Source organism: Rhincodon typus, chromosome 10 (genome assembly GCF_021869965.1).
Source record: "Rhincodon typus isolate 14 chromosome 10, sRhiTyp1.1, whole genome shotgun sequence".
Taxonomy (NCBI): Eukaryota; Metazoa; Chordata; class Chondrichthyes; order Orectolobiformes; family Rhincodontidae; genus Rhincodon; species Rhincodon typus.
This window is the reverse complement of record NC_063341.1, coordinates 75354435-75370181: the sequence shown is the minus strand read 5'-3', so window position 1 is coordinate 75370181 and position 15747 is coordinate 75354435.

The following is a 15747-nucleotide window of genomic DNA, read 5'->3' as shown; positions in this document are numbered from 1 at the left end:
CCAAGCAGCATCATAGGAGCAGAGAGGCTTCTCTGCTCCTATGATGCTGCTTGGCCTGCTGTGTTCATCCAGCCCTGCACCTTGTTGTCTCTAAATTAATCTCGTCCTATTTGCCAGCATTTGGCCCATATCCCTCTAAAATCCTCCTATTCATGTATGCATCCTGATACCTTTTAAATGTTGTAATTGTACCAGCCTCCACCACCTCCTCTGGCAGCTCATTCCAATACCATACCACTTTCTTTATGAACAAGTTGCCCCTTAGGTCCCTTTTAAATCTTTCCCTTCTCACCTTAAACCTATGCCCTCTAGCCTTCCCTACCTTCAGAAAAAGACCTTCACTATTCACCCTACCCATGCCCCTCATGATTTTATAAACTTCTATCAGCTCACCCCTCAGCCTCTGACGCTCCAGGGGAAATAGCCCCTGGCTATACAGCCTCTCCCTATAGCTCAAATACTCCAACCCTGGCAACTTGCTTGTAAATCTTTTCTGATCCTTTTATTAATTGAATTTAAACTCAATCAGTGGCCATGGTGTGATTTGGTCCCAGGTTGTCCAGACCATTATGCAGAGACATTGGATTCTAGTCATGTCACATGCCCACTAGAGTCCCATCTATCCTGATATAATACAAAGCATTGCTTTGGTTTGACAAGGCTTGATATACATTTGATGTTTGCTTGCAACTAATGCTGTGACTGTTAATGAACAAAAACCAAAGAACTCTACAGTGTATCTACAAATGGACACTAAGTGAAGAAAATGGTCCCATTTTCAAACTTTTGATACACTCTCAAAGCTTTAAAAGTCTTATAACCTTCTCATTAAACTGTAAATGTGCTGAAGTCCAAAACATGCAGCTTGACATTTGATGTTGATGGGAAAAATAGGAAAATTGTCAACAAAAATCTCCTGAACTTCTATTTTCATCAAAACTCTATTAACTGCAAAAAAAAATCCATTGATGTGATCATAACATGTAATGCACAGAGAAATAATCTCATTGTTCATTTTGAGCCGGTCTTCCAACAGTTTGACTAGTTAAGGCAGTACATTGTGCAAACGGGATCCAGCTGCCAGCATCTATTGAACTAGCCGCACTAGACTCAGATGATGATGGAAGTGCTGCATTTGGCCATAGCACCCCTGAGTTTGGAGAGGAGACCGATAAAGGTTCCTGCCCAGATTGTTGTCAGAACAACAGCCATTAGAGAGTTGTAGAGAGCCATAAAGCATTGAAACAGACCTTTTGGCCCACCATGTCTATTCTGACTAACAAACGTCGAACTAATCCCATTTACCCATTCTGCACTTCATCAGCAAGTTCCAAATCTGTGACCTCCAGTGCCAGGAGAGGCAGAAGCAGCAGATGGATGGGATTAGCTCAACCTGCAAGTTCCCCTCTAAGACATAGATTAATGGGATTAATATTCGAAGTATGCAAGCTGATGATGTCAGAGATACATGATCAGTTAGAGTAACCTGAAAGGGCACAAAAGTTCTAACTTCATATCAAGATCCCACTTATATATGCCCCAGCTGTAAGGAAAGAGTCCTTTCATTAAAGAAAATGATAGCATGCTATTGGGAGATGAAAGAACCTCGACCTTAGGCTACATAACAAAATAAAAACCAGTTCTGAGCAAGGGTAACTCGACCTAAAATGTTAATTCTGATTTCTCTCCACAGTTGCTGCCAGATCTGCTGAGTTTCTCCACTAGTTTTTCTTTTGTTGTTTTTGAAAACAAAAACCAGATAGCCTCCTGACTTGGAAATATATCGTTCACTATCGCTGGGTCAAAATCCTGTTACTTCCTCCCCAGCAAGACCGTGGGTGCAACTGTAGCATACAGATTTTAGATTTAGATTTTATTCTCACATGTACAGAAGTACAGGAGTAGTGAAAAGTGTATAATGTTGCCACGTACAGCACCATCTTAGGTTAAAAGGTATTGAGGTACAAAAAATTTAGGTACAAAGTTGCAAATGGAACAAAGTTTCATTTTGTTTCCTAATATAATATAGGTGTACAAAATGATCAGAGGTATAGATAGAGTGGTCAGCCAGAGACCTTTTCCTAGGGTGGAGGTAGCTATTACAAGAGGGCATAGTTTTAAAGTGAGTGGAGGTAGATATAGGGGGGACGTCAGAGGTAGGTTCTTTACTCAGAGTGTGGTCGGGGTGTGGAATGCATTGCCAGAGAGGGTAGTGGAGTTAGCCTCATTAGGGGCATTTAAATGGCTATTAGATAGGCATATGGATGATAGTATAAGGTAGGGGTGGAGGTTAGATAGACCTTAGGTTTATGGTAAAAGTTTGGCACAACATCATGGGCTGAAGGGCCTGTACTGTTCTATGTTCTATGTTCTATAAAGTAGAGAAATAAAGGAATAAAGTGAAAAGTTCAACAGTCTTTGATGAGTTCCCCGCTTAGCTCGGTCTCTGGGAGACAACAGCTGCCTGTTCTCGATGCCACTGCTGCAGGTACTGGGATTCTCCATGCTGCTCGCTCTTCCTGCATTGGGCTGCAATTCCATCACTGCTGCTGAAACCACTGCTTCCCCAATTTCCTTCTGCTGCCACTGGAAAAGGCCCAGGCAGGACTCACTCGCATGATGAGACACCTCAGCGGTTCAAGAAGGCAGCTCACCATCACTTTCTCAAGGGCAATTAGGGATGGGCAATAAACGCAGGCATCACCAACGGGTGCCCAAATTCTGTAAAATAATCAATATTTCAGAGAAGCCCTTTGATCCTATTGTCCCATTCATGGCTGGTCAACTCTCATTTCTCATGATAGGCCCATACACTTTGATCATCTTACCTAACAAAGTCAGATATCACACAACACCAGGTTACAGTCCAACAGGTTTATTTGAAATCACAAGCTTTGGGAGCGCTACTCTTTCTTCACCAGTACCTCCACATCATGGTTACCTAACAAAATCCTACCTTACCTAACAAAGTCCAATATTACTTGGCAAAGTTCTATTAATATCAGACTTGTGAATGTCAATAGTTCCACAGCATAAGCATGTCACTTGAAAATTACAGATGATGAAAGCTCTCTGTGGGGGCAAATTGTTTCCTGATTTTAACATGGATTCAGAAAAAGAGACACAGTGTTATTGATTTATTGACATTTTTGCAAGAAAATTAGATAAAATAAAAAATAACAGATGAGCTCCTTGTTTTTATAATCAGAAACATAAAGAATATAAAAATAAAGAAGTGATGCTAAACGTTCACACATCGCTGGTTGGGCAAGAGCTGGAATACTGAATCCAATTCAGGAAATTGACCTTTGGAAAGGATGTCAAAACCTTTGAGAGAGTTTAGAGACGAGTTCCTGGTCTACTTATTGTGTACAGACAGGGCATTTTCACCAATGTGGCAGTGCTTTTGTTAGCTCCCATAACATAAGAAACTGGGTGTGGATATTGTGGTATTGAAGAATTCAACAGACGCTTATGATGTCTAATCATTATACAAAAGTGCTATATTCCTCAGTGTTTCAGTGTCTATGCTAACATTGAGCAATTAGGTCACAATGGAACAGCGTGTTTCCAGTAGCATGTCATGCTCCAAGTGATCCTGGAGTATGGTACAATAGGAAGTCTTTTAAAGATATAGAGGCCTACTGATTGTCAAACATAACACAAGGGTGCAGGAGATAGTAGGGACTGCAGATGCTGGAGAATCCGAGACAACAAGGTGCAGAGCTGGATGAACACAGCAGGCCAAGCAGCATCATAGGAGCAGAAATTTTCTGATGAAGGGTCTAGGCCCGAAACGTCAGCCTGTCTGCTCCTATGATGCTGCTTAGCCTGCTGTGTTCATCCAGTTCTGCACCTTGTTGACAAGGGTGCAGGACTTCAGTTACATGGTGAGGTGAGAGGAGCTGTAGTTGTTCTTCCTTTTTAAGGTATTAGGGGGTAATTTAAGAGAGAAATTCAAAACCATAGTAGGCTTGGATGTGACAAATGAGGAGAAATACTTCCAGTGATAAAGGGGCCACAAACCAAAGAATACAGATTTAAGATAATTAGCAAAAGATCCAGAGATGAGGCAAGAGAATTCATTTACCTGCCAAGTCAGAAATGCAATGCCTAAAAGGGAAATGGAAGCAGATTCAATAGTACGTTTCAAAAGGAAATTAAATAAATAATTGGAGGAGAAAAAGACATTTCAGGTATCTGGGGAAGGAAATGGCCCTGATTGGGTTCGCTTTCCAAAAGCCAACACAGTTGACCCTGTGCTGTCTGTATCAGTCAGCAGGAGGTCCCTTATTTATGAGTGTCCAACTTATAAGCATAGAGATCTCATACAGGGGTGTAATTTTCAAGATCTGAAAATCAATTTTTTTCTCATATTTGCGAAGGGCAACTTTATTTTGTCCTGCATTGTGTTCCAACTTGCAAACAAATCAATGTGCAAATGGACTCTAGAATGGAACCCATTCACAATTAGGAGACTGTAAAATTATAAGATTTCTTTTGTTAGTGCATCCAAATTTCAGTTTATGCTGACTCAGCCTATGCTCCTCACCAGTTTCAACTTTTGAATCTTCTCACATTTTAAGCTCCCATTCTGAGTGGAGCACAGATCAGGTTTATGTGGCTGATTTTCACTATGCAATTCATCAAACCTTGACATCATTCTGATGAACCTGCTTGTCACATCACCAAAGGGTGATATGTCCTTCCCGAGATGCAATTTCCAAAACCGATGCTGCATTCCAGTGATTCTTCCTGGAATTCTTACTGTGCGGATATTGGATGGGGACAAGATTGGGCCCTTCAATTAAACAATATCCTCAACACTTATTAACAAGACTCAGTATTGTTTTATGACAAAAACAGAGACTGCTGGAAATATTCAGTAAAGAGAGCAAGCGAGTAGTTGGATGGAATCTTCCTTGATCTAATGGGTAGGCTTCGGATTGAACTAACATGATCCCACTATTTAAGAAGAGATGGAGAAGGAGAATGGAGAACTATAGGCCTGTTGTCTTGATGCCAGTCACAGGAAAATATTTAAACTTGTTACAAAAGATGTGATACAAGCACTCAGAGAGTGCTGGAGAAACTCAACAGGTCTGGCAGCATCTGTGGGGAGAGAAACAGATTTAATGTTTCAAGTCTGGAATGACTTCTTCAGAACTGAAGAACTCCTGCTCTGAAGAAGAGTCAGATTGCAGTTGAAACATTTACTCTATTTCTTTCTGCACAGGTACTGCCAGACCTACTGAGTTTCTCCAGCATTCTCAATGTTTGTTTCAGATTTCCAGTATCCACAGTGTTTTGCTTTTATAAAAGATGTGGTAACCAGGGACTTTGAAAATAATTGACTGAGTGGGCACAGTCAACATGGATTTATGAAAGGAAAATCATGTTTGACAACATGAACCTGTTCAAACTTTTTGAGGATGTTGCTTGCAGCATACATAAAACAGAACCAGTGGATGTGATGCATTTAAATTTTGACAAGATGCCTGAGAAGGTTGCACACAGGGGGTTAGGAAATAAAGCTAGAGGATTGAGCATATCAGTATGGATTGAGAATTAGTTCACAGCCAGAAAGCAGAGAGTCGGGATTAATGGATCATTTGAAGGATAGCAGGTTGATACCAGTGGGGTACCACAAGGATTGCTGACAAGATCCACCTGTCCACAATCTGTATGAACAAGCTTGACGTGGGGACCATTTGTAATATTTCCAAATTTTATGATGATATGAGACTAAGTGGGAAAATGCAAGGAGGCTTAAAGTGGATTTGGAAAGAATGATTGAATGCAATGTGAATAAATGTGAAATTATTCACTTTGATAGAAGAAACAGAAAGACAGATAATTCCCAAAATTGTAGGAGTTTGGGAAGTGTGAGTGTCTATAAGGGATCAGGATGTCTCTGTCCATGAGTCTCTAAAATATCGCATGCAGGAGCGACAATCAATAAGGGGGGTAAATGATGTGTTGGTCTTCATCACAAGGGAGTTTGAGTATAGAAATAAAGATGTTCTCGCATTTGGCCTTGGGGACAGCGTACCATGAGGATTGTGCTCAGTTTGGTCTCCAATAAAGGATATACTTGCCTTTGAGGGATTGCAATGGAAACTTGTCAGATTAATCCCCAGGATGATGGGACTGTCTTTTGAGGAAAAATTGAGGAAACTTGTCTTAGGTTCTTGAGAGCTTTGAAGAAGGGGAGGTGACCACATTGTAGGTTACAAATTCCTGCCATTGCGTTGATATAGCCTCTCCCTATCTCTCCTGCCAAAATGTATCACTCCCCACTTACCTCTATTAAGTTCCATCTGCCACCAGGCCCCTTAACCCTGCTCTGCTATTCAATAGGATCATGGATGATCCATTACTCCTCATATCCACTTTTCAGCCCTTTGCCTGTAATCCTTGATTCTCTGACTGAACAAGAATCTACTTATCTGAGCTTTAAATATGCGTCATTCTTTTCAGCAATATTTATTTAGGTATCACAAAAATAGAGAGGAAAGCGGGCCAGTGAGGCAGCCGAGAGTGGGCGCTGGTGGTGGCATGGCATGGGCTCTCTGGTGGTGGCATGGCATGGGCTGGAAAGCCCAGAGTGGGACTATGGTAGTTAATGTGAATGGCGCCATGTATGTATGGTGAAGGTACACACTTATCACTGTATTTTTACATTGAATACATGTGGCAACAAATGATTCAAATTCAAGTTGTTTCTTGGGGAGCACCACTATTTATCATCCCCTGGAACAAGAAACAACCAATACAAGCATGTGGATAGTCAGAACTGCCGATGCTGGAGTCAGAGATAACACAGTGTGGAACTGGAGGAACACAGCAGGCCAGGCAGCATCAGAGGAGCTGGAAAGTTGACGTTTCGGGTCGGGACCCTTCTTCAGAAAAGCATGTGCTTTTTTTTTAATCAAAGTGAAGTTAATAAGTTGGAGAAGAGATTTATCAGGATGGTGCTGGGTATGGAAGGTTTGAGTTATAAAGAAAGGCTGGGTGGGGGACTGATTTCACTAGAGTGTAGGAGGTTGAGAGACGACCTGATAGAAGTTTATAAAATAACGTGGGGTATAGATAGAGTTAATGGTGGTTGTCTTTTTCCTAGGATGTGGGATTTCAAGACGAGGGGGCACATTTTTAAGGTGAGAGGAGAGAGATTTAAAAAAGACATGAGAGGCAAATGTTTTGCACAGAGGGTAGTTCGCGTGTGGAATGAACTTCCTGAGGAAGTGGTGGATGTGGGCACAATTACAACGTGTTAAAGATATTTGACTAAGTACATGAATAGGAAATATTTGGAGGGATTTTGGTCACGATCAGGTGGGTGGGATGAGCTTAGTTTGTGATTATGTTCGGCATGGACTCCTTCCATGCTGTATGACCTTATGAAAACAGACCTTCAAATTCCTGGTGCTATACTTTTGTTTGATGAGGTGCTTTGTCAAAGGCTTTCCGAAAATCCATACAGATATTGAAGGCAGCATTACAACTGTTTGGGAAATTGCACTGATTCCTGAACACTGTTACACCCAGGGTCAGCGCAAAAGTTAATGAAATAATCAAAGTGTACAAAATTCTCAATTTACCTGCCTGATGGAATCAGGTCAACAGAAAACATTGGCCAGGTTTCTGTACTTCACAAGAACTGCTTTTATTAAAAAAAACAAATAAGCCTTGGTCACAAGTCGGCACAGCTATAAACCATTAACATATAAGTCAGCTGGCTGGAACTCCAATCCCCTTTAAAACCCTTGGCGATGTACGCATGCAGACAGACAAAATAAAAATGGTACTTTGTGTGATGGAAGAAAACACTGAGGAAACACTGTTCAATAGCAACAGTTCATAGGATTTGTCAAGATGTTCCTTCTGCTTCCCAAGATCTTCTGTTCTTTGATTTTCTTCGGATTCTTTCACTTCTTTGTGGGAGACACACAAATTGGTACACAAAATCTCCTAGTCACTTTTTAAAAAAATCATTGATGGAATGAGGGCATCACTAGCAAGGCAAGCATTTATTGCCCATCCCAGAGGGCAGTTAAGAGTCAACCACATAGGGTCTGGAGTCACATATAGTCAAGAACAGGTAAAGATGACAGGTTTCCTTCCCTAAATGGCATTAGTGAACCAGATGGGTTTCTCCAAAAATTGACAATGGATTCATGGTCATCATTGGACTTAAAATTCCAGATTTTAGTTGAATTCAAATTCCACTATATGGTCGGATTCAAACCCAGGTCCCTAGAATATCACCTGGGTCTCTGGATTAACAGCCCAGCAAAAATACCATGAGGCCATTGCCTCCTCTCTATTGCAGTTTAAAGGCAACAGTTAACAGCAACTGATGGAGAAAATAACTGTCCTACCTCAGGCTTCAGGTATTTTCCTCCATTCTGGAGGTTTCCCGCTTCTGTACTGATCACACTCACAAGCTGTTTGGCTGCCCAGGAGCCAATCAGAGAATTGTCATCAGGCTGATGATCTTTAGTATCCACAACTGGTCACAACTGGTACTGCACAGACCAATCTGCGCTCTGTTGCTGGCCGAATTTCACTCTTCACTGAAGCACACACACCCTGGTGCCATGCCACTTACTGTTCCCACAAAGGGTATTCCACTACTAGCCCCACAGGGGTTGCCTGGCAATTGCCATCAGGTTTTTAGAAAAAAATTCAAACCTCCTCAGATGACTTCTTCTTCACCCTCGTGGCCCCCTTCCTGTGGAGACGGACATTATTTCTGTTGAAAGTGTTGGCATTTTCCCAAGGACCGAGGAGCCCATCATTTATTGTAAATTGGGCAACAGTCCTGGAGTAGGCTGATTGGAAAAGCCATCTGCAAGAAGTTGACGCCAGGGAATATGAAAATGTCGAGACCGAGATTGAGACCCAGAAATCATCCCATAACTTGAATGTTATTCATGGGACAGGGGCAAGGTTCCATCCTGTGTTTTAAGTTGCAGTCCTTTCATCAGAATATTAACTCTTCCTCTCTTCATGGATGTTGCCTGAGTTAGAGTCACAGAGTCATAGAGCATGGCAACAGACCCTTTGGGCCAACCAGTCTATGCCAACCAAACTAAACTAGTCCCATCTGCCTGTGTCTGGCCCATATTCCTCCAATCCCGTCCTACCCATGAATTTATCAAAATGCCTTTAAAACATTGTAACTATATCTGCATCCACCACTTTCTCTAGCAATTCATTCCACACACAAACTACTCTCCAAGTCAAAAAAATGCCCCTCATGTCCTTTTTAAATGTTTCTCCACTCACCTTAAAAATAGGCCCCCTTGATTTGAACTCCCCCCCCACTACGGAAAAGACTTTTGTCAATCACCTTATCTATGCCCCTCATGATTTTATAAATTTCAACAAGGTCACTTGCTGAGTATATCCAGCCCTGTCTGATTTTATTTCAGATTCCCCAGTATCCGCAGTATTTGGTTTTAATAGCAATAATGTTTTCTTGGGGGAATGCCTGGCACTTGCAGAGCTGAGTCCGTCTGGGAAACAGGAGAGAGATGAAGACCCATGCTAGTTCCCACTCCAGAGAGTTGATGATGAAGCCTAGGCTGTAACTGAGGTACTGAGAGAGTGCTGCATGTTGAACGTGCCATTTTTTCAAATGAGATGTTAGGCAAAGCCTCAAACACATTCTCTCAGGATTCCAGGTTACCATTTCAGTATAAAACAGTCTGAGCTCTCTCCTCTGTCCTAATCAACTCTTAACCCTCAACAGGCATTAGTAAAACCTACAGTCTCATTCTTCAATTCATTGCTGTTTGTGGGTCCCTGCTGTGTACAAATTGGCTTTCTGAAATCACAGCAGTGACTACAGTTCGAATATTGTTCCTTGGCTGGAAAGCAGTCCTAAAGTCATGAAAGACACAGTGGCTGGAAATGCAAGAACTTTTTTGTTTAAAATGTATAATGCACCATTCACTGACAAATCACATTTGTTAAAATGTGCATCTGGTGAATAGCCGGACAACCTCTATTTCGTATCAGCTTCATTAAAAATTATTGCAGTCACCATCTGTATGGCTTCAATTAATGTGACTGCTATTCTTGTTCCATGTTATTTACTGCCTCATTTAGCAACTTATTACCATACTGCCACATTCATTTTTTAAAATTTGGCAAACATTTCTTAATTTAATTTTTGAGTAAGTTCCAGTAACTGTGGAAACCTGTTGAAAAAACATATATCTATTTGTGTGAATTTATAGGAAACATTTTACTTGTTTCAGCACTGGAACTAAATGATAATTTTCATTTTGTTTTCACGCACTTTATTTCCTTTTCTCCGAGATGCAGCAGTCTATAGGCGAATGTACCCATGTGTGCTTTACTGTTTCAGTTTCTCTGTAGTGTCAGATAGTCAGTGTTAATGGAGGAATGTACTTTGTGAGATAAACCTCTATAATGCAGTTCTGTCGTCAAGCTATTGTCCTCTACCCACCAAATGCTTCTGGAGTGAGTTGATGGCCTAGTGGTATTATTGCTAAACTATTAATCTGGAAATCCAGGTAATGTTATAGGGATTGCCATTCAAATCTTACCATGGTACACAGTGGAGCTTGAATTAAATTTTTTAAAAAATCTTGAATTAAGAGTCCAATGATGGCCACACTGTCATTTGTTAGATGAACTCATCTGGTACACTAATGTCCTTTAGGAAAGACAAGAGTTGTCCTTACACAAAACAAGGTCGGGAATTGGTTCAGAAACTCATTACAGACACAGGAGCCAAATTCTGGCAGATGGGAACAGATTAATTTAGGATATCTGATCGGCATTGACGGGTTTGACCAAAGGGTCTGTTTCTGTGCTGTATGTCTCTATGACTCTATTTGGTAGAATCTATGCAGAGAGAAAGAAAGTTAATGTTTCAAGTCCAGTGACTTAATCAGAACTGATGGTATCTAGGAAAAGGAAATATATCTGCTGTAGACAGGGAGTGGTGGGGCAAAGGAATAAGCATGAGGTGAGCTGCAATCCAAAGGGAGACAAAGACAGTTAGGCTGATAAAGAGATGGATAACGATTAGCCAGCGAGAAAGAAAAGCTGCGAATGGGGACCATAAGTGGATGAAAATGGGTTGGCTGTGCTGAAAGCAGCCCATGTGATGACAGAGCCTGATGTGCAGTTGGGAGTGACTGTGGGTAAAGAGCTTCAAAGGAGGTTCTCAGGCCCTAAAATTGTTGAGTTCAATATAGAGTACTGAAGGCTGTAGAGTTCCCAAGTGGAAAATAAGGTGTTGCCCTTCCAGTTTGCTGGAGCACTGCAGGAAGCCCGAGACAGGAATGTTGGCCAGGGAACATGGCAGTGTTTTGAAGTAACAGGCAATTGGCAGCTCAAAGTCATTTTGTGTTCCAGAAGGTGGTTACCCAGCCTGTGGTTCATCTCCTCAATGTAGAGGAGACCACACTGTGAGCCGCAAATACAGTCAACCAAAATGAGTGAAGTGCAGGCGAATCACTGCTTCACCTGGAAAGTGCCTCCTTTCCTGGTCTAGCCTACATGTGAGTTCAGGCCCACAGCAATGATATTGATACCTAACTGTCCTCTGGGAAATGAGGGATGGCTAAAAATGCTGGCCAAACCATTGACGCCCACCTCCTATAAACGAATGAATAAAAAACAATGAGCATCTTTGGATACTGATCAGGAATTGGATACTACAGAGTAGATACTACGTATGTATTTCTCCTAATGTGGGAAGCTAGAACTAGGAGGCACAATTTCAAAGTAAAGGCTATCCCAATTGAGACAAGACAAGGAGGCATTTCTTCCCTCAGAGAGCAATGGAGGATACTGAATATGAACAAAGAACAAAGAAAATTACAACACAAGAACAGGCCCTTCGGCCCTCCAAGCCTGCGCCAATCCAGATCCTCTATCTAAACCTGTCGCCTATTTTCCAAGGATCTGTATCCCTCTGCTCCCTGCCCATTCATGTATCTGTCTAGATGCATCTTAAATGACGCAATCGTGCCCGCCTCTACCACTTCCGCTGGCAACGCGTTCCAGGCACCCACCACCCTCTGCGTAAAGAACTTTCCACGCATATCTCCCTTAAACTTTTGCCCTCTCACCTTGAAATCGTGAGCCCTAGTAATTGAGTCCCCCACTCTGGGAAAAAGCTTCTTGCTATCCACCCTGTCTATACCTCATGATTTTGTAGACCTCGATCAGGTCCCCCTCAACCTCTGTCTTTCTAATGTAAATAATCCTAATCTACTCAACCTCTCTTCATAGCTAGCGCCCTCTATACCAGGCAACATCCTGGTGAACCTCCTCTGCACTCTCTCCAAAGCATCCACATCCTTTTGGTAATGCGGCGACCAGAACTGTATGCAGTATTCCAAATGTGGTCGAACCAAAGTCCTATACAACTGTAACATGACCTGCCAACTCTTGTACTCAATGCCCCGTCCGATGAATGAAAGCATGCCGTATGCCTTCTTGACCACTCTATCGACCTGCGTTGCCACCTTCAGGGTACAATGGACCTGAACACCCAGATCTCTCTGTGCATCAATTTTCCCCAGGGCTGTTCCATTTACCACATAGTTCGCTCTTGAATTGGATCTTCCAAAATGCATCACCTCGCATTTGCCTGGATTGAACTCCACCTGCCATTTCTCCGCCCAACTCTCCAATCTATCTATATTCTGCTGCATTCTCCGACAGTCCCCTTCACTATCTGCTACTCCACCAATCTTAGTGTCATCCGCAAACTTGCTAATCAGACCATCTATACCTTCCTCCAGATCATTTACGTATATCACAAACAGCAGTGGTCCCATGGGTCCCATATGGGTTAGACAGGTTTTTGATTGGCAATGTAGTCATGCAAGCAGACAGGAAAGTAGGGTTTATAACCACATCAGGTCACTCATGATCATAGTGAATGATGAGCAGGTTCAAGACTGTGAATGGACGACTCCTATTTCCATTTTTAATGTTCCAATTATCCAAATATTGATTAAGGAGCTGAATCCTAGAGGTGAGATGAAAGTGATTGTCCTTGACATCAAGGCCGCATTTGACCAAGTGTGACGTCAAGAAAACTTGGCAAAACTGGAATCATTGGGAAGAAGTGGAAAAGAAACCATTCCCTTCAATTTACTCATGTCCAACTCAAAGGAAGATGGTTGTGGTTTTTGGAGGCCAAACATTTTAGCTCCAGGACATCCCTGCACAGGTTCCTCAGGGTGGTTTCCTAGACCTACCCATCTTTAGCTGCTTCATCAATGGCCTTAGAGAGGTAAGGTCTGCAGATGCTGCAAGCTAGAGTCAATAAATGTGGAGCTGGGGAAGCACAGCCAGAGAGACAGTATACAAGGAGGGTTTTGGCCTGAAACATTGACTTCCTCACTCCTTGATGGGGTCTGACCTGCTGTGCTTTCTCAGGTCCTCATCAATGACCTTCCCTCCATCATGAGATCAAAAGTAGGGATGTTTGCTGATGAATGTTCAGCACCAATCATGACCTTCAGAGTAAAGCAAGCCACGCCCATATTTAATCAGATCTAGACAACATTTAGATTTTTCTCTTAGAAGAATCGAAGCATTAATTGTATGGAAATGCCATCACCTCCAATTTCCCATCTATCTTATGCCTCATCCTGATTTAATCATATGCTATGACATTTTCGCTGTTGCTGAGTTAAAATCATGAAAATCTGAACAGTACTGAGGTGTCCCTACACCAAATAGACTGCAGCAATTCAAGAAGACAGCTCACCACCATCTTCTCAAGGGTAATTAAGGATGGGCAATAAATATTGACCCTAAAGCGACAGCAATATCCTAAGAATATCCCCTGGAGGCGGTGTAGAGGAAATACACCAGACTGTTGTCTGGGATTGAGCATTTTAGCTCTGAAGAGAAGCTGGATAAACTCGGATTGTTTACTTTGGAGCAGAGAAGGGACCTGATTGAGATGCACAAGATTATGAGCTGCTATCACAGGGTGAATAGGACGCAGCTGTTTGCTTATTTGAAGGGTCAGTAGCAAGGGCCAATAACTTTAAGGTGAAAGGCAGGCAGTTTAGAATGATTTGAAGAAAAACGCTCATGCAGAAGGTGGTGAGGATCTGGAATGCACTGCCTGGGAGACAGGTTGAGACAGAAAGCCTCAGAAACTTGAAAAAGTACTTGGATGAGTGCTTGAAATGTCATAACATTCAAGGCTATGGACTCTTGCTTGAAGGTGGGACAAGCGTAGGTTTAGTGCAACCTTAACAGTACAGACTTGATGGGCTGAAGGGCCTCTACTGTACTGTGTGATTCTAAAAACAATTAAAAACACTTGCAAAACCTCTATAGTAGCCAGGTTGAAAGCTTTATTGTATGTCTGCATCTACAGCTATGACATAAGGTGGGCATGCAACTCCGAATGAGAGAGGAAGTGATGGCCTGGTGGTATTATCACTCGACTATTAATCCATAGGCATTGTTCTAGGGACTGTGTTCAAATGCTACTACTGCAGATGATGGAATTTGAATTCAATAAAAATCTGGAATTATGAGTCTAATGACTACCATTAATCCATTATTGGAAAATCCCATCTGGTTCACTAATGCCCTTAAGGAAGGAAACTGTTATCCTTACCTGACTCCAGACCTACAGTAATGTGGTTGACACTTACACATACATGTTCTGAGGAAGGGTCACCAGACCCGAAACATTAACTCTGCTTTTTCTTCACAGATGCTGCCAGACCTGCTGAGGTTTTCCAGCAACTTCTGTTCTTGTTCCTGATTTATAGCATCCGCAGTTCTTTCAGTTTTTATTTCATGGTTGGCTCTTAACTGCTCTCTGGGGCAATTAGGGATGGCCAATAAGTTCTGGCCTCACCAATGAGGCCTTCATCCCAGAAATGAATTAAAAATTAACTCGGTATCATTTACCAAGGCCACAAGATGCACAGAGAGTTGCATTTGCACTGTCAGGACACACAAACCCAATCCTGATTTAGCATTGTACATAATCTGCAACATGAGAGAGAGATTCTGACACAGCACTTCAACCTCAGTGATTGAAATGAGTGATTCAAAACAGTTTGTGCTTTAGTATGTGATTGTTCATGATACCGTCTGAGCATGATTAAGATTCCTTTCTGGTAATCACTCTTAAGTATCCATTATTCTGTATATAATTTGTCACTGCTGTGTAAGAGGAGAAGCCACATTCTTTCTGTCCCATGCACTGCCTCTGGGTACTCTTACAAAGTGCAGACAGCTATTATTCTCAAGGTTTAAAGGGGAACTGTATGATGATAGCAAGCTACACCGGAGAATACAAAGTGGACTGCCATGACAGGTTATTATTTGAAATAGTGACACAGATTGCCCTAAGCGCTCACAGTGAAAAGTTTTGATATGAAAGGTTGGATAGTCCTCTTTATGCTACTTTAGTGCATCACAGTTATAAAGTGGAATCTGATGTCCCTCACACAGCCCCATGTAAATAGCCCAACCTTACATTTAATTCAGAAGTTGAGGTGCTGGTATTGGACTGGGGGTGGACAAAGCCAGAAGTCACACAACACCAGGTTATAGTCCAAACGGTTTATTTGAAATCACAAGCTTTCATAGCACTGCCCCTTCATCAGGTTAAGTGTCTTCACCTGACGAAGGAGCAGCGCTACGAAAGCTTGTGATTTCAAATAAACCGGTTGGACTATAACCTGGTGTTGTGTGACTTCTGGCTTT